The sequence below is a fragment of the Lemur catta genome, chromosome 5 (genome assembly GCF_020740605.2).
Source record: "Lemur catta isolate mLemCat1 chromosome 5, mLemCat1.pri, whole genome shotgun sequence".
In the NCBI taxonomy this organism is placed as follows: Eukaryota; Metazoa; Chordata; class Mammalia; order Primates; family Lemuridae; genus Lemur; species Lemur catta.
Genome location: NC_059132.1, coordinates 972,747 through 995,787, shown reverse-complemented (window position 1 = coordinate 995,787; position 23,041 = coordinate 972,747). Strand labels below are relative to the sequence as shown.

Genomic DNA, 23,041 nt, shown 5'->3' with positions numbered 1-23,041 from the left:
GACAAGGGCTACAGCATGGGGTTTTACACCAAAACAGAGTCTATGTAAAGGCTGGAGGAACACCAAAGAAAGAAAGATGATGGGCAGAAACCCTGATCCTTCCCACGGTGCCGGAGGCCATGCCAGCCGCTGTCACCACTACAACCCGAGTAGGCTGACTGCCAAAGCACACCCCCCCGGACTCTCCACCTGCATCCACGGTTCTGCCTGTTCAGATCACATCTGGATACTTTTGTTGCCTCTCCAGACTGAATGACCAGTATGCTGAGGGCCAGAAGATGAAGAGCTGTGGAAACTGGTCATGTTTAGCGTGCAGAAGAGAAAGGAGGGCCATTGATACCACCTGACAGACGGGCCAGGGAGCACCAGCCCTGGGTACCCCGAGGAAGCCTGCTGCGGTGGCGTGGCTATGGTGAGGGCCCTCCAGAGAAGCAGGACGCCCAGTGGGCTGCCTCTCTAGCAGGGTCCCAAGGAGCCCTTACTCTCTACAGCCGCGGTCCCCAATCCCCGGGCCATGGACAGACCACATAGTCCCTGGCCTGTTTGCAACAGGGCTGCACCGCACGAGGTGGGCAGCGGCAAGTGAGCGAAGCTCCATCTGTATTTACAGCTGCCCCCCATCGCTCCCATCCCCCACCCCCAGCTGGCCCGTGGAAAAACTGTCTTCCACGAAACTGGTCCCTGATGCCAAAAAAAGGTGGGGACCACTGCTCCACAGCACATACTCTACATACTTGTTCACTTAACAAAAGTTTATTAACTGTCCTCCAGGGCTCATTCCAGGCTAGGGAAATAAAACATGGTCTGTGCCCTCAGAGGACACCAGTCCCCTAGGGGAGGGAGTCAGGGGCTCATCCTGTGGCCCTGGACTCCTTGTTGTGCATCCAGGGGGCTCCTGTCTCAGCCACTGCGGAAGGCTGTTTTCTTCCTTGTATTCTGCAGGGACCACACAGACATTATGGCGGATGATCAGCAAACGGAGGCATTCCTGAAGAGAGGACCCTGGAATCGGAGCTCCAGCCGAATCGGTACTACTCAGGGGCCAACCGGGGCTGGGTCCCAGACAGAGTCATCTGCATGTGTCCCTCCACCCATCCACGTCCCCAGAAGCCCAGGCAAGCCGTGGCCATGGCTTCTTCCAGCTCTTGTTCCCACATCCGCTGGTTGATCTTCCCTGGCTGTAAACCGGTCATGGCTGGAGGGTGAAAGGATGTCCTGCAATCCCAGTTCCACAATGGTTTTTATCTTCTGCTCCCTCCAAGGCTCGTCGATCTGCAGGAACAGTGGTGGTTCGGCGAGAGTGTGGCACTCGAGCACGGTTCCAAGAGGCGCAGTGTGGAGGTAGAGCTCATTCGGCCGCCCTGCCGGTTCAATGCACTGTTCAAGGCTATAATAGATTCACATACATACACTTTTTATTTTTTATTGTGAAATAAGATTTATGTAGAAAAATACACAAAACCTATGTTCAGTTTAACAAATAACCATAAAGCAAATCTCTATATAACCACTACCCATGTCAAGAGATAAAACACTGCTAGCACCTCCAAAGACCCCCAAGTTCCCCTACAAATCACACCCCCAACCCTCCCCTGTGGTCATGACCAAATTGACAATTGTGATGACTTCTGTGCTTTTTTAATAGTTTTACTTCCTCTGCATATATCCTTAACAGTATAGTCCAATATTGCCAGTTGTTAAACTTTTTATAAAAGGTATTATACTGTATGCATTATGTTTTGCTCAGCGTTGTGATGAGCTGCTCAGTACATTATCCAGTATCACAATATTTCAGTTATTCACAAGTCACTGTAGTTCATTCATTTTCACGGCAGGAAAGCTTACGACTCATTTGCACTCACTACTGTTGACGGACGCGAGGACTCCTCCTGGTGCTGTGTGACTGTCCCAGCACACGTGGGCGGAGTGTGGTGAGAGCGGATTCCGAGTGGCGGGACTCCGGGGTTACAGGGCGTTCGCGTTTGCATCCTCACCAGATCGTTTATATACTTTAATCCTGAAGATGCTTCTCGGAACACCAGTGCTGAAACACCAGTTGTCCAGGTAGATGTCATGAGCTACGTCTGCCCTCACAGTGTGACCTTCCACCTCTGTCTTCGGAACCTCGTCCCTTCCAGCCCAGCCAGCCTGTTCCCTGGCACCCACAGGCTCCTCTCTGGCCTCCCTACCTTGCAGGGTGGGGGTGGGAGCGGGCTGAGAAAGAGGAAGCAGAAGCCAAACAGGAAGACACAGAGGAGTCAGCTCACAAACCTCAGTGTCGCAGCAGCGCATTCCGTGAGACGGGAGCCTGCAAACCGCTTGCCGAGCACGACCTGGGGGCCCTACGGCACCAGTGCCAAGGTATGCTACCGGACAAGCCAGCACTTCCCACAAAAGTCACTCCATGCAATCCTGACCCCAACTGTCTGAGGTATGGTATCGTCATCACCATGTCACAAAATGACACTGAGCTGCAGAGACATCGAGTGTCTGGCAGTACAGCGCGGTGGTTAATAGCAGGGCATCTGGGCCTGTTTAAATTGGGTTTAAATCGTGACTTTCCCAATTTATTAGTGCTGCAACCATGGGCTAGTTACCTGACTTCCCTTAGTGTCAGTTTCTGAACCTGTAAAATGGGACTAACCAGCTCGCAGGGTTGTTGAGAGAGTTAAAAGATATAATGTGTAGATGGAGCTTAGCTGAGTGCCCGGGAAAAGGAAGAACAAGTGGAACTAAAATGAGCAGACCTGTGCAATGGTAACCGTTGTGGAGTCCAAGGCTGACAGCTGGGCACTAGGGCTGGGGGCTCACCTTGGCAAGCTGGCACCGGGCCACCAAGCTGAGTGAGGACTCAGTGGAGCACTGGCCAGGTGGACTCTGAAACTCAGGTCCCCAGGCAGTCCTGCCCCCACTGCCTTGCCTACCTCTGTGCAGAGCTCCCTACCTATCCGCGCCGGCTCCCAGGGCGGTACTTTCTGACAGAGGCAGCTGGACCTCTGCACACGCCGAAGCCTCAGCTCAGCCTCAGCGATGGCTTTCGGGAGGCCGCACTGGCAGGCAGCAACAGTGGCAGCCAATGGGTAGCCAAGCCTGTTGCTAAGGTCACTGTGAACCTTATTTGGCGACATGGGGCTGACCCTGCCTTCACCTCTGAGAACCCTGGGAAACGCCAACCACAGCTGTGAAATATGAACATCTCAAAACCACAACTGCATTTCCTTTGAGAAGAGATTCAGCTCTCCTGTCCAGCTTGCTCTCTCGGGCTGGATGCCTTTTGCACATGGCTCCCTACCTCAGCAGAGAAGAGCCCGGGCAGCAGTCCACTACCAACGGGTCCCGGGCAGGCCTGGACGGGGAGCGGGCAGGGGCCCCAGGACCCCCAAGGACCTCAGAGGCTTTCCTCCTCACCCTGGCAGCTGCCAGCCCGGCCCAGGCCTCCCCACACAGCCGGAGGGCCTGTTCCTGGCGCCACTTCCTGCAGCCTGGGAAGCCGGCGTGAGGGAGAGCCCGGCGCGCACGGAGGAAGTGGGCTCGGCCCGGCTCTTGCCACCCGCACCGGCCGCACGGCTCTGGCGCAGCCGGCAGCTCCAACGGTTGGCGGTTTCATTTTTCACCTCCCTTTGGTGCATCTTCTAGTTTAACATTAAATAAGCAAAACAGCTGCCCCACCCCAGACGAATGTGGGAGAGAAGCTGCACCTTCAGTCTTTCCAAAACGATGCTCACCGTTCCTCACACTGGCACGGCGCCTTCGAGGGGGAGCTGTGCTCTCACCTGCCGCCGCGCCGGGTCCCCACAACCCCGGCTACGGTCCTAACAGCTGCCAACGACTGGGCCGCGCCCGGTGGCGGCAACATGGATTAACTCACAGAATTTACTGCAATTGTTCCCATTTCACAGAAGAGAAAACGAGGCAGAGAGATTTAGTACTTAGCTCAAGGTCACACAGCCTGGGAATCAGAGCTGGGATTGTATCCCAGAGAGCTGGGTTCCAAAGTCTGCCCTACTACTTCCGTGACGTGGCCTCTCGTGGCATAAACACGACAACAGGACCTGTTTACAGACGAGAAGGTGAGGCTAAGGAGACCACAGGGCTGGTGCGGGGCCTGCAGTCAGAGCTGCTTCCGCGGCCCACGTCTCCTCCCGGGGGACCGTCCGCCAGGGTCCTTCGCTTGCCCACCCCTGCTTTAAAAATCCTGTCACGCCCCCAACCCCAGCTTGTCTCCTCTGACCCTCAGGCCAAAAGTGGCCTTTCTTTGTTTGGGTGGTGCAGGGAGCCCAGTGCCCCTGCCTGCCTGGAAGAGGCTCTGTGAAGCCCATCTGTGGGGGGCAAAGCCGGGGCCAGGGAGAGCGTGCCACGGGAGACGCGGCCCCCGCCCCCAGCTCCCCCCGCCAAGCCCGCAGCCCTCAGAAACTGCACACACGGGCGCTCAAAGCACCGCGCGGTAGGGGGGTTGGTCCCGCGGGCAGCAAAGCTGGGCATCTGTCCACAGCATCCTCAAAGGAAGGCTGTTGGAGGGGCTGCGGCGGCGTGTGGACACTGGGCCCGGATGCAGACCCCTTGCGGGAGCACCGTCCTTCTCCTGGGCTCTTGAGGCTGCCCTCATGCACTGACACGTGTGCGCCCACCGCAGGCCGGGCACTGTCCCAGGCCCTGGGACACACGGTGAACAGCACAGCCCACCCACCGCAGGCCAGGCACTGTCCCAGGCCCTGGGACACACGGTGAACAGCACAGCCCAGGTGCCAGGCCTCACAGTGTCATGGAGGCAGACATCAGGCAAATAACCACACAAATCTCCGAAAAATACAGGTGCTATGACAGGGTGCAGCTTCAGGGGACTTAACCTAAGAAGGAGTGTGTGGGAGTGGGGGGCTTGGGCAGCTGTTCCCAAGGAACAGACGTTCCAGACGAGGAAGGACCGGGTAGAGCCAGCAGCGGGGCCGCTTCTTGGCTTTCCCCACTGCCCCCCTCCCCTGAATTCCAGTCCCTTCAGGAAATCGGCTGCTTCTCTAAATGCTGCTTTGCTGCCATGGTCAAAGTTGGTCCAAAGCGGTGCCTGTGCTGGCAGCTGCTTCCAGCGTTTGTGGCTGGGTGAGCACAAACCCATACGTGTGGGGGCAGAAGGGAACCAGAGAGAGGAGTCTAGGCTTTGATCTTTGATCCGCAGGAGGAAGCACCTCCTCTCCCGGTGGAAGACCTGAGTGTGCGTGGGGGGGTGGCCCCAGCGCCAGGGGTGAAGGCAGCTGGTATGAAATGGCCCAGACTAATGGGTAGCCAGGCCTCCCCGACCCCAAATTATCATTGAAAAGAGTTTTTTCAACATAAGTATAAAATTAGCTTTTCCAAGAGAGGAAGTCCTTCCAGGGCTGACAGCAAGCTCACCAGCTTTAGGGAGAAGCAGGTGCAGCGCTGGGGCCCCTCCATGCCAGGCTGCAAACGGGACCCCTCGTGCCTTTACTGAAATGCCCCCCACCCCACCCCACCCACTCTTTCTCCCTAGGGGACTCTCCCTGTGGGAAGGAAACCCCAGCACTTGGGGCACGAGGCTGTGATTGCCAGTTTCATTTTCCAGTTTCGATTTAGAAGCAGCTCGCCAGCTTCCACTCCCTGTGCCCCAAGGCACCGCAGAGGAGCTGAGGGGCACAAAAAGGGTTCCAGCCGGCACCCTGCTCCCCAGACACTCCCCACTGTGGAGAGGTTGTTAAAAGGCAGATTCCTGGCTCTCTGGTCTCTGAGACTGTAGGTTTGGGCCCTGTGTGGATTCTGATGTGCTCTATGGACCACACTGGCTGTCACGGCCTTAGAGACCAACAGAACAGCCAGAACACACCTGGGGCATGGCCTCAGCCTTCTCCAAGGCACTTCCCACGACAGGAGGGCTGCCTCTGGTTCAGCACCCCCTGCCCCTCCCCGGCCTGGTGCTGGACACATCTCAGATGTCCTCTGGGACTTGGGGTCTGCAGGAAGTCCAAGCTGCGGTCTTCATACAGGCTTCTCTCTTCCCCACACTCCAAATTTCTCTTCCAGTTGATAATTTGTAACAGGCATTAATAGAAGCAAAACAAGAAAGAAAAATTCTATGAAAGCCCTTACGTCCTTTTGTTCTGTCCGTTGCTCTATTTATTGGCAATTTTTAGCCTAATTCCAAAAGGATGTTAAGGACATTTAAATCTTTTTTCCCTATGTGTGTGCATGCACATGTGAGAGTGTGTAGGGGTTGGGTCTTCCAACGTACTTTTGCCCTGGTCTGATCTTGGAGGGAGCGGGTGGGCAGGTCTCCAAGCCTGGCAGATGCAGACCTTTCCTGATCTCTAGGGCAAATTTGTTCTTCAGTGTTTCTACTATCAGTTTTTGATCAATCATTAATCAAAGTTGCAATAAAAAGATAATCTTCTCAGGACTGGGCTGTAAAGGTCCTGGCTGCAACCTTACAAAACCTTTCTGTGGAGGCCCCAGAGCCAAGAGAAGAGGGCTGTGTGTCCATCTGTAGCCGAATTTGAAGGCAAATGAAAGCACTGTCGTCTCTCATCAGTGGGCATGAACGTGAACTTCGGCTACCTGAGTGGCTGTGGCCTCTTGTTTCACCTCTCCCTGTCAACAAAGCTAGAGATGCCCTGGCTCCTGGGCCAGGTGGCAAAGCTGGGGAAGGAGGCTGTAGTTGGGCCGAAACATGAGGGCCTGGGGCACCTCCACAGGGTGTGACAGCTGCAGCAGGGCTCTGGGGCCACGCCCACAGCAGCGGGGGCAGGCAGCCCCCAGGGCCCACGGAGCCCCTGTGGTGGAGGGAGTCACTGCTTCTGGCGGCCTGGGTCACTGCTGCTGACCTGCTGCCCCACAGGGCAGACAGTCCCTGAGACAAGGACGTGCCCTTCTCCTGAGAGGAGCAGAGCACGGGTCAGAGGCTGCAGCCTTCACTCCTTCCCACGCAATGGAGAGGGTGGATCTGTTCCTTGGGGCATGAAGTCACAGCCTGAAGAAGCAAGATCCAAGAGGTAGAATCAACAGGGACAATGTGAGGCCCAGCACCAGGTTCGGGAAGCAAGAGGACCAAGGTGGGGGCAGGCGGGGAGAACTTGAGCCCAGCACAGCTCAGACCAGCAGACTGAGGCGTCCAGAGAGCTGCCAAGCTCACACGGCCACTGCTGACATGTGCAGTACCTGAGAAGGTGTGAGAGGCTCTTGCTTTTCTCTCCAGCCCCTTCCGGCATATTTCTGGGCCCACTCTGGGTACCACATTTTTACACACATAAAAGAAATGAGCATTTTCAGAGAAGTGCAACCCTGGAGGCCCAGGGGAGTGACATCAGCCATGAAAACTTGTTCAAAGGACTGACGTCCAGGACAGGGGTAGACTTGCTCTGGATGGCTCCAAGGGAGGAGCAGCAGCGGGGACAGACGAGAGATCCATGTGAGGGGGCTCTTCCCCAAGTCCCAGGTGGCCTCTCAAGGGGCACACACTCGTGCACACGCGTGTACACATGCACACACGCACACCCAAGTGCACACGTGCACACACGCACACAGTTTTGAGAGAGAGTAAGAATGAAAAGATACACACTGAAATTTTCACAGTGGCTGTCTATACCTGGTGATTGCAAATGACTTTAATGTTCTTCCTTTTGTATTTAGCAATATTTTCTAAAATCTCTATAATACACCCAAATTACTTTTTTTATTATGGTGAAATATACATGAAAGGTGTCATTTTAACCATTTTTAAGTGGACTGTTCTGTGGCATTAAGCACATGCACACGGCTGGGCCGCCGTCGCCACCATCCATCTCCAGAGCTTTTCCATCATCCTCAGCATAGACTCTGTACCCACCAACAGCAACTCCTGTGCCTTCTCCTTCCAGCCCCTGGCGCCACCACCGTTCTGTTTTTCCTCTATATGAATGTGACTGCTCTAGACACCTTATGTAAGTGGAATCATACAATACTTGTCCTTGGTGGCTGGCTTGTGTCACTTAGCATAAGGTCCTCAAGGCGTATCCGTGTAGCATGTGTTAGAATTTCGTTCCTTTGTGAAGCTGAGTAATGTCCCACCGTATGCGCACACCACGTTCTCCTTCTCCATCCATCTGTCAACAGGTATTTGGGTTGTTTCCACCTCTTGGCTCTTGTGAACAGCCCTGCTCCAAGCGGTGGTGTACAGACAGCACTTGTAGTCTCTGCTTTCAGTTCCTTTGGGTACATTCCTAGAAGTGGCGCTGCCGGATCACATGATAACTAATTTTTTTGAGGAATAGCCACATTGTCTTCCACAGTGGCTGTACCATTTTACATTCCTACCAGCAATGTACAGGGGCTCCCATTTCTTCACATCCTTGTCAACACTTGTTATTTTGGGGATTTTTTTGTTGTTTTTGTTTAAATAAATAATAGCCACCCTAAAGGATGTGAAGTGGTATCTTACTGTGGTTCTGATCTGCATTTTTCTAATCCAAATTACTTTTTAAAATCCAATTCTATCTGAATCAAATCCTTTGTCTTTTTCCCCTCAATAACACGGACCTTCCCCCTTTTTCTCCTTTTTTGCATTATTTTTTAAAAGTTGTGATTAAAGTACATATATAAAATTTACCATCTTTACCATTTTAAAGTATATAGTTCACTATTAAGTATATTCACATCATTGTGCCCTAACCCAAATACCTTTTATAATGAGAAAAAGAAAAGGCTATCTACAAAAATAAAAAAAAGAAAGAAAGAAAGTAGGGGGTTCTCAGACCCTGGAGATGTCCACACACAGGTGGTTCTCGCAGTCTTGGCAGGGACTTTGGTTCGTCTATTCAGCGTCTCCGCTGGGCGGGGCTGTGCCGGGCAGGGGGCTCTGAGTTGAGTGGGCCTGGTGGGGACCAGTGACACCCAAGGGCTGTCGAGGACACACAGGCGCACCCTGTGGTGTGGCACGGGAAGGCGGCATAGACGGCACGGCACACGGGCTCGGGTTCGAAGGATGAGTGGACGTGTGCAGGTGCACAAGTGCGAGGAAGGGAACCGGCACTGCTGCTGGGCTGGGGCAGCACATGTCATAACTGCCACCATGTAAACATTTGACATGGTTTCTGTCCGCCTCCCCTACGTGATTGCGAGCTTCATGGGAGCAGAGCTGGTGGTCCCATTCACCCCCGAGCCCCACCACGCCCAGCACAGGCAGTTGTAAGAGAAACACTTGCTGAGTAAGCGAGTCGTGATGAGGGAGAGAGAGGAGACACCTCCTTCCAGAACCTTGGCTACGGGGCCACGGCGAGGCTGTGCCCCACAAGGAAGGCGGGTGCAGGCAAGCATCACACAGGCGACCGAGGTGGCAGGAGCCAGCGGAGAGGGACGGTCTGAAGACCCGGGCGGAGAGAATGGAAGGGCATGACTGCTGGGAAGGGGCCTCTGAGGAAGGGCAGGGGCTGGGGAGCGGGCTTAGTGGCAGGAGAGGATTCTCTCTTTAATGAGACGCAGACGGCCAACGTGAAAATGAGAAAACACTGACTGCTGGCGAGAATGTGAAGCACCCTACATGCGGAACCTCCTACATCGCGGGAGGCAGCGTTCTTCCTGCTATCATTCCAGGCTCGGACAGCGCTCCGGTTGCTGGTGGGCGCAGGCTACCATTTGGGCCAATCAGGGGAACCCCAACTTCTGCACTTGGATTATCAGAAATGAGGTGCTCTATGCTCACAGCAATTTCCAAGATGGGCCTGAATCCACAGGACATGGCTTTACACAGAGTCTAGAGTTGGCTCTGTGCCCACCAAGCCTCCAAAATGTCAACTTTGCCCACATGCCTCCATGTCCCTCCTCTCATGCCGCACAGCTGGCAGCACTTCTGCCAACAGAAGGCAGACCCTGTTCTTTCCAAAGAGCACACAGGACAGGTACTGACGCGTCGGCACCTCTCGCTGAGCTCAGGGAGCTGCAGTGAGCTCCACCAGGGTGCTCGGGGCCCACCGTAGCTCTGGCTGAGGAGCCTCTGTGCCCTTCCCCACTGTAGGCACCAGCATCCTGGCCCCCGACCGGTGGCCCAGCTCCAGACTCACTGTACAGAGCCGCCTGCCAACCCGACACGCGGCATGTGCCAGCACAGAGCCTACACAGGGCAGCTCAAGAACGAGGGAAGGAAAGTGCTGACTCTACGTGTGGTCCGTGTTTTCACTGCATCATCCTTCTCAAGTTGGAGGAGACTGTCAGTGAGTTACCAAACGGCATTTACTCACCGTGGGGAGCACAGAGAAGTGCCCTGCAGTCCCTGGGATGAGGTGGGGATGAGATGAGCACAGAGGACACAACAGGGACTCAATCAAGGCGTATGTCATCAGAAACTACAGTGTGTATCATACTTTCATTCCAAGTTCTGTGCAGCTCAGAGGAGTGAGGGGTCCCAGAGGGATGGAATGGCCAGAGAGCCCCAAGGTGGGCTGCAGAGTCTATAGCAGATGACAGAGGAGGCCATTATAGGTGAGAGAAACATCAGCTGGGACCCATATGCAAACCCACAGAACTCAAGAGCTGGCCAGGCCTGGGCCACGCAGGAGAGCCCGCTGCTCCCCCACCCAGGACAAACGCCACAGACAGCAGGCCTCCCTCAGCCCCACCCAGGTCTCCAGAACACATGCTCTCCTGTCCCCATCCTGACCACAACCGCCACATGAGCTGTGTCCCATTCATGCTGGCCTAGAAACTGGGAAGTACCTGGCATGGGGCCCTCTACTTCCCCCACATGATTGCCTGGAGCTCCGGGGAGACCAGCAAACGGCCATTTTTGTGGTCAGGAAATGTCTGTGGCAGCTGTGGACAACACAGCCCTTCCTGGACCCCTCTGAAGTAGAGGTCACATTCCTAAAGATTCTCAGCTGCCAGTTCCAATTTCTTGCTCCTGGCAGGCCCATCTTAGCAGGGGGTGAAGACTGTCTTTCTCCAGGTCAATGAGGTCCTCTAAGATCCAAAATGCTCTAAGTTCAAGGGCAGAACACTGAGAAAGGCAATAGCAGATACCATTATAATTTGTAGTTTAGTTCAATGGTTTTCGATCTTGGCTGCACATTAGAATTATTAAGACCTAAGGAACTTTAAAAAAATACTCATGTCCAAATACTTCAACAGGCACTTTGCAAAGAGAAGATCTTAATGGCTTACAAACATATGAAAATGTGCTCAATTATATTAGTCATCAGGGAAATGCAAATTAAAACCACATTGTGATACTACTACATACCCACCAGAATGGCTAACAATGAAAAAGGTAGACAATACCAATTGTTGGCAAAGATGAGAAACAACCAGGACTCTCATGCATTGCTGGAGGGAGTATAAGTTGGTACAGCCACTACAGGAAAGCACGGGGCAGGAGATACCACAGCTGAACATACTCATATCCGTACCTGCCCAGCAATTCCACTTCTAAGTACATACCCAACAGAAATGCATATAAACGTGCTCCAAAAGATAAACACACCAGAATGGTCAAAGCAGTAGTAGTCGTAATAGCTCCACACTGTAAGCAACAACTCAAATGGCCATCAACAGCAGAATGCTGATAAACTGAGGAATATCCATATAGGAGAATACTCCACAGCAACGAGAATGAAACCACAGCTAAAAGCAACAGCTGGGACGAATCATCTCACAAATACAATGCGGAGTGGAAGAAGCCAGACACAAGAGTGTACACTGTGTAATTCCATTCATGTAGTATAATGTTTGAGAACAGGCAAAACCAATCCACACCATTAGAATCTAGAAGGGAGGTTTGCCCCTGGAGCCAGGTTGTGATTGGAAGGGGTCCGGGGGTCACTGATGATGTTCAGTTTCTTGATCTGGATGCTGGTTATTTGGGGTAAGTTTACTTTGTGAAAATTCACTGAGGTTTATACTTGGGGTTTGTGCCTTTTTTTTTTTTTTTTTTTTTGGCATGTATGTCATCTTTAGTAAAAACTAAAAAATGTTTTGAAACCCTCATAGATTCATAGATGCAGTCAGAATCTTTGGGGTGGGAGAGAGGTCCAGGTATCAATATTTTTTAATATCCCAGATAACTGTAACGTGCAGCCAGGACTAAAAGTCCCTGGTTTACTATCTTGGGAAGAGCAGATCCACTCCAACGCCACTTCCAGCCCAGTGCAGTGGGACGCTGGGAGGGAGGATGTCCACCCCTGCTGGAGTGCAGGGCAGGGCGGTGTTGCGCACGCTGCTGTAACGTGTGGCTTCCTGGGCAGGGTCTGTTGGAAACTGGTTGCATCAGCTTGTCATGGCAACAAGGTGGGCCCGCCCTGCCCCAGGGAAACAGATCGCCCAGCGCAGCTGCTACAGGGCCATTTGTGGAAGTGTGGCACTGGGCTTCCCAGGGGCTGCCATGCAGGACAGTGGCACTGTTGAGGCTCTGACGACCTCAGTGGGGTGGGGAGCGGGTCTGACTCTGAGTGCCTATCTGGGGGACAGCAGCCAGCTCTGTTCCAGACGATGCTTACTCCTGGCCTCTGTATCCAGATTAGGAATTTCCAGCATCTTGCTGAGGACGACGCTGGGCTCAGCTCTAAGTGCTGGGGCTGAGAATTTTCCTTCCTCTCTGTGTGGTTAGTGGCAGCCTCTCCAGCAATGGCTGACCTCCAGCATACTCTGGTCAAACTGCAGGCAGCTTGGACAGGAAAAGACAGGACACGGGGCTTACACACAGGTGTTCCACCCACCTGGGCCCCATCTACCCTCCCAGAATCTCAGGGACCATGAACCTCCTGCTGTGGACGGGGCAGTGCAGAGAGGCCTCAACAAGCTTCCCCGGCCCTCTGGGACCTCTGCCATCAACAGTGTGTGGGGTTCAGCCGCAGGCTGGGTCTTCAGGTGGTGTCCCTGCATGTCTTCCTTGCAGCGTGGCGTCTACAGAGCAAGAGTGAACAGGAAGGGGCCTGGGGCCTCCTATAGCTCTGCTGGGCAGGGACGCTGGGGGGCCTCGGCTAGGTTCCCTTGGCCAAAGGAAACAGAGTGGCGTGGGCTGCAAGAGGACAAGCTAAACTGATAAAGCTATCTCACTCAAGGGTAGTCATGCTAAAAAAAGTCCCCCGAGTTAAACTAATCATGAATAAGGCCACTCTCCTGGTTTTCTGGCTCCCCCAGGCCTTTCCCACCTGTCTGGTAGGACTGAGGGTCCACAGGGGTGGGCCAGAGGGAAGCCTGGCCCTGAGGAGTCTGCCTGTGTCGGCCCCCATGTGCCACCTCACCTCCCTGCCTGTGAGATACCACAGTGGCAACCCTCGCCAGCCAGAGTGACACGACCCCTTCCTGTTGTTGTCTTCACGAAGCACGTATGAAACGTTTCCTTTTCCTGCTTCAGTAACTGGGTGACCAGGAGGAGTTCTTGACTGTATTTTTTCTCTAGAGGTATGTGTGCTTCGAAGAAGTACACAAATTAAACAAAAATGAGGGCTGACTGGGGCCAGAGAATGAGGAGGCCAGAGAATGCAGGGAGTGTCCTGGCAGGAGAGTGGGCAGGCTGAGCTGGGCATGGCGCCGGGGCTGGCTCCGCACTGCTCCTTGCGGGTGTGGGGGCAAGGCCGGGGCCCCTCTGGGCCCCAGTGTGTCCTCGTCCCGGTGGACTGACAGCACATGGTGCTCCTACGAGCAAACGCATAGGTGGGCTGGATCCCACCCAGGCTTCTTAATGTCAGGCCTGAGGGACTCCAAACATTGAGCTTTACCTTCCAGACACAGCAAGATCTGTTATCCAGGACGGTATCTGCTCCTTTTCTGAAAGTGTTGATCCTTTCCAGCCTATCACACACCTTCTGAAAGTCATCATAAATTCTCACTCCTGGTTTCCCTTTATGTTACATGCGTATTTTCCTTCTCAAACACTCCAGTAAGTAATATTTTCCCTTACGGAGAAGTCACTAATCCACTGCCCTCTATTATGTATATTCCAGTTAAAAACTTGGTTGTGAACAATAGCAAAAAAAAAAAAGCCCGTGAGTAGCCTAGAAATGTCACAAAGCTCATCTCCAGGACTCCCAGGAGAGTCTCTCAGGGCTCACCCACACCCACGGAGTATTTACTCTTGTTTTAGATGCAGATCAGAAAAGGTTCCTGCATGGGCTGGGTCCCCGCAGGACACACAGGCACACCCCACTGGTACTGGGGAGTTTCAGGCACTATTTACAAAGGGGTGAGCAGGATTAAGGGAAACCCACATGGGAAGGTGAAGCACCCCGGAGCCAGCAATAGTGGTAGCTGTGACTGTCACCTCTCCACCAAGGGAGGAAGGGGGGCGTCACTGGGACCCAGGAGAGCTGCACAAGGGGGCTGCCAACAGAAGCCATGGATTTGGGGTATACAACAGACACTGCTGCCCTGAGGCCCGGCAAGGGAGGGAGCTGGGGGAATAAAGTAGCCCAACATCACCTCTTCCCACCCTCCAACCTCTGTGGGGTCTTCCATGGCCAAACCCAGTAGGAAGCATAAAGACATGGAGCCTGGTGTCCGCCACCCACAAAGGCCAGGTCCTGGGAGGTGTGCGGAGGGCAGGTCACCAGGAGCAGGGCTGGGCGGGCCATGGTGAAGATGCCCTGGCAAAGTCATCTGGGTCGGCCACTGAAAACCAGCAGCTCAGAAGCTGACACACTGTAACGCAGAGTCTCCCCACAAACACACAGACAAGAGGCAGCCAGAGACAGGGACAACTGTGAAGAAAGGAGTAAGGAATTCCTGCACAATGACCGGGGCCCACCACGGAGGGACAAACAGTTCTACTTAGCATGATAATTCCAAGGTAAACATGTATGTTCATGAAGATGACTGGGAATTATCAACGAAAGGTTAAATGTGGTCACCATACTGCTTACGAGAGCTGTCACAGGGCAGGGAAGGTTACAACACAGTTCAGAGACAGATCCATCCGAAAGAGGTACAACAGCGCTTCCAGTTAAACATGTCAGGCTGTTCACATGTCCCAATCTCCTTTCTCTCTCGAAGCACCATGAAAATGCCAGTCAAGAAATCAAATGGTGTAAATCCTCAAAATGAGTACAATAAAAAATCGCAATGTGATGAGATTAAATTAAATTATTTGGAAAGTTCACCTATGCAGATAAGCCATGCCCAAAACATTCTCAATGAGCTGGGTGTGGTGGCACATTCCAGCTACGCAGCCAAGACAGGCAGATTGCTTGACCCAGGAGTTTGGACCAAGCCTAGGCAACATATAGCAAGACACTGTCTCAAAAAAAAAAAAAAAAACAAAGAAAAGAAAAGAATGCTCAGTGAACTGGCACGGGTGGGCATAAACCTCATTGTGTGGAAGCGTTTCTCCTGACGTCACTGCCAGTGAGGCAGTTGGTGGCCGGCGGGGGGAGAAGCCTGGCGGCTGGTCACTGTCTCCCTTTCCCAGCAGGCTGTATCCGCTCGGGAGACCCTGCTCTTGGGTGTGAGGCCTACTGGGCTGCCAGAGAAGAGAGGTGCTAATCCTTTTAGGATGACTTCCGGGAATTCACTAGGATTCCCTGCCTTTCCTACTCGACATGGACAAAGATGCTGGGTTTACTAAAGGTGGCTGAGGCAGGCCCAGGGCTAGAGCCACAGGGCTCCTACCTGGATGTGCTAGAGGCGGGTTGTCTCAGCAGCTGAAGGAGGCTGCACACACCCATAATCCTCTGCAGCTGGGACACACGAGCCTTCGGTCACCAAAGCTCTTCCCTGGAGCTCACCCAGGAAGTGCCAGTGACGAGGGACGGGGAGACACACACATGCTTGCTCTGGGCACCAGCCCTCGGGTCTGACCGCCCTGTCTCTTCCTTCACCACGGCCCTCCCCATTTCCTCCCCTCCCTGCCTCTCCCTCCGTTCTCCAGGGCCCTGCCCAGGGGCCACTCAGTGGCCTTGCTTGCTGAATGCACTGCGTTTTTTTAAAAAAACATTTTAAATGGTTACTTTTTTTTTTACTACACCATCATTATATAAGTAGTATATATTCCTTGTAGAAAAATGAGAAAATATTGAAAACCACTCATGATTCTACCCATCAAAAAACCCCACTCCTGGTCTATGAATTTCCAGAATGTTTCCAGGCTCATACGCAGGCTAAAAATACTGTCAAGTCCATGTCTTGTCCCAGCACCCGTGTGCTGAGCTGTCACTCGTGCCGGCTATGCTGCGGTCTTTAGATGTGTTCACATCACCAAGTTCTCCCAGCTTCTTTATGCCCATTTTGTAGGCAGGAAAGAGGGGCTCAGGGAGACCACGTTACCTGCCTGAGTTCCCAGGTTGGTTGAGAGACAGCTCTGGATTTCAACTCTTCAGGCTGAGTCCAAAGCTACTTTCTTTGGGTGTTTTCTAAGATTTTTCCATTTTTCAATTTTTAAAAAACAATACATCCAAATATCTTTCTTGTTAATAAATACACGTCTACATCATTCTGCCTAAGGACATTCCCTTGTGTGGATGTACCAGTTTCGAATAGCCAATTCCTTTTCGTTGGGCTTTCAGATCTTTCCTTTTTTTTTCTATTATAAGCAATGCAGTTATAAATATCTTTGAACATACACCTTTGCACAAATGTGATTATTTTCCTAAAATACATTCTGGGAAGTGGAATTGCTTGGTCAAAGGCTGGACACACTTTCACACGCTGCCCCTTTCCCAGTCACATCAGCAGTACACGTCGGCGCACATTCCCCCACATCCATGATTTGCGAAGTTTTTCCACTTTTAAAATTTGGACTGAGATTTAACACAGAATCAGAGAAACCCTGTGCTAGGAGGATCCTAGTATATTCCTCTGGATCCAGAACTAAACCAGCCTTGCTAAAAACAAAAGCCCTAGACACTTCGCCATGGCAGGGCACGATTTCGAAAGCCAGGCAGAACCTCGAGGAAGGGAGGAAGGGAGGCCTGGGGGCAGGGAAGGGAGGCAGAGCAGGAGGACCGAACTGTCGACCCTGAAGGTGCCACATATTTCCAAGGGAAGCACTGTTTTCCTGGGCCTAAAGACCTCACAGCCGTCTCTGATGACACTGAGCTGTCCTTGCTGCCCCCAGGGTTCTCGCTCTGTCCAGGAAGTCAGCACAAACCCCTTAGGCCTTCACTTCACCCAGCTGCCAACAGTTTGAGCACCCTGGTCCTCCTCGAACACTTTCCAAGGCCTTTCAAGTTGGGAAGTCCCAAACTAAACATAGTCTTATTGTTCTCTTACCTTGTTGTTGTCTTCCTCCAATAGGCTGCAAACTCTGGCACCTGCAGAAAAAAAAAAAGAAAGCAAAGGACTGAGGCAGAGCACCGAGGACGGGTCTTGGAGCAAAGCCAGCCTGGACGGAAGCTGAGCGAGCAGAGCCCACGGGTGGTGAGCTGGCGAGTTCTCCAGAAGCCACCGAGGTGAGCGCCGGCCGCTTGCTGGCCCAGGGCGGACACAGGCACCCTGGCAGGGGCGCTCTCCACTGGGAGGGTTTCTTGCTCACTCACCCTAACTAACAGGCCTTAACAATGCTCGTCTGATGGCAGAAACCCCAGTGCTCTTTCTACCTCGTCTCAAAGCCTTGTATAAACAGTAAGTGGTCCCTTCACTCATTGACACTGATATATTTACTGAGCATCTACTAAATTCCAGGCACCGTCCTAGGGCTCTGGGGATACGACAGTGGACAAAGCAGACAGAAACCTCTGTGCTCATGGAGCTTACAATCTGCTGGGGGAGACCAACCACTAACAAAATTAATAAATTAAAAATACACTAGTCAGGGGTGGTAAGTGCTATGGAGAAAAAATAAAGCAGGAGAGGTGGGTGGGGAGTGTGGGGGCAGGAGGCGGGAAGGAGTGTCGAAACTCAAAGAGTGTGTCCAGGGAAGGCTAGAGGCCTGAGGACGGAAATCATGAACAAGGATCTGAAAGAAGTGAGGACTGAGGCGTTGAACCCTGACAAGGAATGAGGAAAAAGCTGTCCAGGTGGAGGGAACAGAAGTGCAAAGGCCTGGAGGGCAGAGCCTGCCCGCATGCTGGGATCGGCGAGGAGGCCCATGTAGCAGGGCAGAGCGAATGAGGGGGAGGAAGAGAAGGGATCAGAGAGGCAGTGAGAGGCTCTGGAGTGTGTAGGGCATTCAAGGAGGGCCCTAGTATGAACTTGAGCGTTGACTGTGAGATGGAGCCACTGGAGGGTTTCATCCAGAGAAGTGACATGATGTGACCCACATCTTAACAGGATCACTCTGGATGCTGTATTGAGAATAAGCTGGGGAGGAAGGGTAGAACCAGTTAGGAGGTTACTGCAGAAATCTTGGCAGGAGACAATGGGGTCTTGGACCAGAGCAGTAGCATCTGAGATGTGGTCAGATTGTAGAAAGTAGAGCCAACAGGATTTGCTGAAGGATTGGAAGTGAGGGATAAAAAACAGAAGTCAAGGAGAACTCCCAGATTTTTGGCCTGAACAACTGAGAGGATGGAATTGTAGAAGCCTGCACATGGAGCATGTTTAGGGTGGAAGATAAGGAACTCTGATTTGGACATGTTAGGTGTGAGGTACCTTTTAGACATTCAGGTAGAGAGGCCTGTAGGCAGGTGGATATGTGAGTCTGGACCGCAGGGGAGAGGTCCCGGCTGGAAATGAGGATCTGCGGGTGCTCAGCATGCAGCTCTCTAAAGCCACCACAGACGATCACTAGGAGGGTGGATGTCAACAGAGAAGCTGTTCAAGGACTGAGCTCCATCAACAGCTCAGCAAGAGAGACACAGGACTAGCAAGCGAAACAGGAGGGAAACCAGGAGAAAGAGTTTCAAGGAGGATGTGATAGGTCAAGTGGCATGAGGACCGAGAATTAACAACTGGGTTTGGCATCTTGGAGTCACGGGGGATCCCAGTCAGGGCAGAGTCAGAGAAATGGCTGGAATGAGGACCTCAGTGGAGCAGGTTTACAGGGAGGAGCTGAAGCTGTGGGCTGGGGGCCAAGTTGGCTGGCAGCAGTAGGAGGGTGGGAGGAAAAGGGGCAAGGGACACTAAGATAAATGGGTTCTACCTTCACTTTCCTTGTTTATAAAATGTAAAGCACAGGCCGGGTGTGGTGGCTCACACCTGTAATCCCAGCACTCTGGGAGGCCGAGGCGGGCAGATCGTTTGAGCTCAGGAGTTTTAAGACCAGCCTGAGCAAGAGCGAGACCCTGTCTCTACTGAAAATAGAAGGAAATTAGCTGGACAACTAAAAATATATAGAAAAAATTAGCCGGGCATGGTGGCACATGCCTACAGTCCCAGCTACTCAGGAGGCTGAGGCAGGAGGATTGCTTGAGCCCAGGAGTTTGAGGTTGCTGTGAGCTAGGCTGACGCCACGGCACTCTAGCCCAGGCAACAGAGTGAGACTCTGTCTCAAAAAAAAAAAAAAAAAAAAGTAAAGTACAAAGCTGGCATTTCTACAACACCTGTAAGTGGCAATGGTTGTTACTAAGGCTGGGCCAGGCTGGGCGCGGTGGCTCACGCCTGTAATCCTAGCACTCTGGGAGGCCGAGGCGGGAGAATCGCTCGAGGTCAGGAGTTTGAGACCAGCCTGAGCAAGAGCAAGACCCCGTCTCTACTAAAAATAGAAATGAATGATTTGGACAGCTAAAAAATATATATACAGAAAAAATTAGCTGGGCATGGTGGCACATGACTGTAGTCCCAGCTACTTGGGAGGCTGAAGCAGGAGGATCGCTTGAGCCCAGGAGTTTGAGGTTGCTGTGAGCTAGGCTGATGCCACGGCACTCTAGCCTGGGCAGCAGAGTGAGACCCTGTCTCAAAAAAAAAAAAAAAAAAAGGCTGGGCCAGGTCCTCTAGGTTGCTGAGCTTCATCCATTTCTGGTCCTAAAAACCAGCTCTCTGCCTGTTCCTAGATTCCCATGAAATTATTTCTGTTTTCTCACTGCCACGTGTGGCCTTTGAATAAATATCCATAACTTGAGGCTACTGAGCAATCCTCAGCTGATTGCCAGCCAAGATCCAGCCGGGGCCTTTCTCCTGGTGGGAAGTCGGGGTGAGCCAGACAGACGGGGCCCCGCTCCCAGCGAGCAGCCTCCTGGTGCAGGAGGCAAGTCATCACCCGGAAGACAGAGACGCAGGCAGCACGTCCAGTCAAGTGGGATGAAGCCAATACAATGTGGCTAAAGGTAGAGAGTAAGGATGGGAGGGGCCTCTATTTACGATGAGCCCTGGCCAGCGGCCAGTTCTCCTCACACTGGTTCCTCGCTGGCCCTCACTCCGCTGCTCCCAGGCTTCCCCTGTCGCTTCTACAATAGCTGCGTTCCTGGAACTCGGCTGGGGCCCGGGGCCATCGAAGCACAGGCCCAAAAGAAAACATTCCCTCTCTCTTCTCTCTCCAATATACACTGTGGGAATTTTTCTCCATGATTACAAAAGACATGCATTTTCACTGAAGGAAATTTGGAAAACAGAAGAAAACTTACACTTCTACTACCCAGAGATAACTACAGTTAACACTTGCTATGTATCCTTCCAGACATTTTCTATGCATATATAAATATATTTTTAAAAATTAGATCATGTACCTTGTTTTATGACTTGAAATCTGACCAAATCTGTTATAAAGCACTCTTCTCATGTCATTTTTTCTCCATAATGATTTTTAATGGCTGCATAGTATTTCATGATTTTATGTAGATTTTCACCACACTTTACTCACTCCCCCCACACTGGCAATTTACACTGATTGCTACGGTGAGTAAATGCTCTAATATAGAATCCTATATTTTTTTGCGAGTGGGGGGATTGGAGGTTTGCAAATCTCTGATCACTTCCTTGGGTTACGAGAAAACATCACTGCCCAGTGGCAGTGCCACGGGTCTCCTGGTGGCTGGGGGAAGGGAGGGCAGGAGCTGAGCCCTCAACCCAAGGAGCCACGCAGGTGCCAGCGGCTGATTTAATCCTTGAGTTGTCCTCCCTTGAGGATCTGAACCGTAGAAAAACAACAGGCGCCTCCCATAAACCAGTGAAATCCAAGGGGATTCCCCACTCAGTGGAAGAGGGTGTCACTCTCTGGCCCTGGAACAGACTGCCCACATCCCCCCCGACATCTCCCTGGGGAAGCTCTGCCCTCCCCCCCTGGGGAGCCCTGGGGTGCTCAGGCTCTCCAGGCTCAGCAGCTCCTCTGCCACCTGACACAGCCCTGCTCCGCACTCCTCAGACTCCCACGGGGTGGGCAGAGGCAGGCTGTGCTCCCCAAGAAGGGTGTCCTGAGGGCTGTGAGTTCTGGGGGAAGCGGGAAAAAGCACAAGCCCTGCAGGCCGCCGGACCTAGGTGCGAATCCTGGCTCTGACACATTCCAGCCTCATCTTGGGCAAGTGACTTCACCTATGGAATGCGAGCTCCATGAAGAAGGGATTTGGGTCTACACTGCCAAGCACACAATAGGTGCTCAATAGATACTATGCCAGATCAATGCGTGATCCTTTCTGAGCCTCAGTTTGCTCATCTGTAAAACTGGAATGTAACACCTATCTCACTGGCTTGTGGTGGGGACTAAACAAAACACCGGTAAAATACTTAGCACAGTGTCTGGTGTTCAGCAAACACTAGAGTCCAAAATCCTGAGGATCTGCTTCCACCACGGCCCATGCCATGACAGGAGCTTTGCAGTGTCCCCTTGTTGGACAGAACTGGTCTGCTTCCACTCTGCTTGCTGCCACACTCAAACACGTCTCTGCTACAGTGTGCAACATGCTGTGTGTACACCTGTCCCCCTCCCCCATGAGGCTTCAGGACAGTCTAAGGACAAGAATTTTGCCATCTTCTTATGGACCGTCATGCATGCAGCAGCTATGACTCCCAGTGGCCTCTGGTTTGGTGGGTCTGGCATAGGCTGAATGAGGCAAAGGGGGCCCAAGTTCCCTGACCAGTGTGCAGCCCAGCCATCGGGGAGGCTTGGGGGTCCTCAGCCCAGAGGTGACTGTCATGGCCCCGAAGCAGGGACGTGGCTGGAGAGTTCCTGCTCAGGAGCTGGCCTATCTCCAGCTATGGGGCATGAGGGGCCCCCACCAGACCACAAGCATCTTCACTATTCACCTTGGGGAGCCCAGGGCCCCTGTGATACCTGGTGTGGTGAAGGCTGAGTGAGAGCCCCAACCCCAGCATGAGGGACTGATGGAGAGGGATGCAGAGGGAGGGAACGAGGACCAGGCAGAAGGGTGCTAATGACCAAGGATGGCTGCTGTCTCCCCTCTTCCTATTAAATTGTATGTTTCTGGAGGGCAGGACCATGCCTGATTCACCTTTGTGTCTCTACCACAATCAGGAAATTACTTTGCAGAGAGTTGGTACTCAGTAACTGGAGCTTACTGGAGGCATAACTGGAAGCCAGTACACAGGGTGACAGATGGCATCTGCTTTGCATGACTGGGTCACTGGGGAAAGGGCCAGTCTTGCTGGTCCGGTGTGTCCTTACCAGGATGGCCCTGTTGAGGGGTGGCAACCCTTTCCCCCGGGCATCCGAAGTGTGCCTGCCTCCCCAGGCCCTGCCCAGGCGACCAACTCTCTATTTCTTAGCCAAAGAGAAACCATTTGGAGGAAACTACCTGGGTCTAGGTGCTTCCCTAGTGACAGAAATGGGCTGGGTATGTGGTGTGACAGCCTTGCCCCTGGGAATCTGGGAGGGCCCTAGGCCACAGGAAAGAAAAATACAGACTAATTATCTCTTTATTGAGGCCAAAACTGTTGCTTTTCCTGAATGGTCAGACTGGCCGATTCCTTTCCCACCCGCCGTCCCCACTGCACGCCTGATCGCAGGGCTACGCTCAATCCTGCGAGGCGTGTTGAACATCATGCCTTGCTTCAGCACTTCCTTGTGTCAACTGTCGCCCTCAGCACCTGTGAGGAGTGGGGCGGGGCAGGGCTCGTCTCTGTAAGGACAGACCCGGTATGAATTTACCACCCGCCTGTCTGTACAGCTTCAGGCTGAGGGTGTCCCCAGACCCTAGAGTGGGGCATCCCTGGAGACCAGGTCATTCTACCGTGTCCATCCACTGTGGCCTTAAATTAAGTCTATAAAATTAGGTCCAAACTCCTGAGACAGCCAAAGGCTGACAGTCTC

General features: G+C 52.8%; 1 protein-coding gene across 5 annotated transcripts in view; it reads right to left on the bottom strand.

Moving 5' to 3' along the window:
* Positions 1-737: 737 nt before the first annotated feature.
* The window catches only part of SLC22A5 (solute carrier family 22 member 5), an 88,540-nt gene continuing 66,236 nt past the window's right edge, over positions 738-23,041 (bottom strand). For 2 of the 5 annotated variants that reach the window (XR_006735047.1, XR_006735048.1), the window contains exons 13-14: positions 17,173-17,213; positions 738-1,387 (exon numbers count right to left, since the gene is read on the bottom strand). The gene's annotated coding sequence lies outside the window, so the exon portion shown is untranslated. Of the gene's footprint in view, positions 1,388-5,832; positions 6,024-7,558; positions 8,214-11,899; positions 12,632-17,172; positions 17,214-23,041 lie in introns of those variants that run through there. The other 3 variants (XR_006735051.1, XR_006735049.1, XR_006735050.1) reach the window with 3 other exon arrangements.